General features: G+C 36.8%; 1 protein-coding gene across 8 annotated transcripts in view; it reads left to right on the top strand.

Moving 5' to 3' along the window:
* The window catches only part of nfat5b (nuclear factor of activated T cells 5b), a 34,148-nt gene that overhangs the window by 18,627 nt on the left and 13,827 nt on the right, over positions 1-1,694 (top strand). Inside the window, exon 2 of one of the 8 annotated variants that reach the window (XM_019886817.1) lies at positions 1,323-1,385. The exons of the other annotated variants lie outside the window; for them this stretch is intronic. The gene's annotated coding sequence lies outside the window, so the exon portion shown is untranslated. The remainder of the gene's footprint in view (positions 1-1,322; positions 1,386-1,694) is intronic. 8 annotated transcript variants of the gene reach the window in all.

Genomic DNA, 1,694 nt, shown 5'->3' with positions numbered 1-1,694 from the left:
TATATATATATATATATATATATATATATATGTATATATACCGGTGTATATACTGTATATATTCGTTCCAACAATACTTTAATTGTTTTTCTTTTTTTCAGCCACATCATTAAATATCACGACGGGCAGTTGTTTGTATGCCATTTACTTATACATGATAACGTCACTGGGAGGCAGTGGAATTTGGCAGGGATGGGGGACTTATTGTATACTATTGGTTTAAATAGACACAAGGGGAGTAGTAAGTGTTTTTAGAGTCTGCGAATTTTGATGCAATAATTTGGGGAATTGTCATTGCAGAGTAAACGATAACATTATGTTCAATTTTCCATGTTTATCTTAACGTGAGCCAAATCGCTTCCATGACATTAATTTGCAAGAAGGGATGCACCATGCCACTTTTCACAAGTATGAGAACAAGTGCTTTCATTTCGGCAATTCCAAGTACAGTGATACCTCAGCTCACGAACATAATTGGTTCCCAGAAAGTGTGTGTGAGGCGAAAAGTTCGTCTTCCGAACATTTATTTCCCATAAGAAACCATTAAAATGAGAATAATCCGTTCCCGTTCCCCATAAAACATAATTTTCTACTAAATAAGCCTTAAAACTACACAAAAATATACCTTATTTTATGTATAATAAATGTGCTGTTGTATTGTAATTAAAGAAATAAACTGTAATACTTACAGAATACTCCACCTGTTATTGTTGGTTTTTATTTTTCCCTTTTGCCATGTCCTTGTTTTGTTACATTTGGGGCACAAGAAATCGTAAATATTGCTGCCCAGAAAGTGATCCAGTTTGAGTGTGACTTCAGACAGTTTCATTGGTTCACAGTGACATGTTTGGTCATCTCATTGGTCAGATGTGACGACAATATCAGTAAATGTTTTGGTGACATGCAGCTCGTTCGTAAAAATGAATAAATCACACTTAAATGTTGCATTCAGGGAGCTTTCAAAACGTCAGGAATTTACACCACACACACAAACACACACACACACACACACACACACACACACATACACGCCCCTGTTCAACACATGAATAGTTTATCAATTATGAAGATGGTTTTAGGATCAGGATAAGCCAAAATCGAAATCCCAATGAAATTTATTGCCCTAATTGCAAATTAACCCCCACTCGTCCCCACTCCTAATACAACTAAATGTAACTACATTTCTAAATTACAGTTTCAGGCCTGTTGGAGAGACTTTTTTTTTAAACAAACAAAACATCTTGTTTTTGGTTCATCAGAAACTTTTTTTTCTGTTCACGTTCAGCTGTTATTGCTCATTCGCTGTCTCGTTTTTATTCCAGGAAGTTCCCTCTGAAGCAGGGAGGGTCTGCATGTAAAATGGTCTGCAGTTCTCTGCTTCATAGGTCAGAAGCTTGTTTATTTTGTCTATGTGGCTACGTTCAGTCTCAGCCAGGCAAAACAATATTAATTTAACCTAAATTCAAGCTCCAATGACTGGCATGCCACATTTTGCCCATTTTGAACCTCCTTCATCATATTGTGATGAAAAATGATTCTCTCTCTCTCTCTCTCTCTCTCTCTCTCTCTCTCTCTCTCTCAACACAGTTTGTGTTTATGATCTGCTGTGAGTGATATTTTAGTGTATTATGTTCAAGTGTGTCTTTGTTCTCAGTGTTTGCCAGCTCCGAGCCAGTCCCAGGCTTCCAAGGAGC

The sequence above is a fragment of the Hippocampus comes genome, unplaced genomic scaffold, assembly GCF_001891065.2.
Source record: "Hippocampus comes isolate QL1 unplaced genomic scaffold, H_comes_QL1_v1.1 scaffold261, whole genome shotgun sequence".
Classification (NCBI taxonomy): Eukaryota; Metazoa; Chordata; class Actinopteri; order Syngnathiformes; family Syngnathidae; genus Hippocampus; species Hippocampus comes.
Note: the sequence above shows the minus strand (reverse complement) of the source record. Positions and strands in the feature narration are given on the sequence as shown.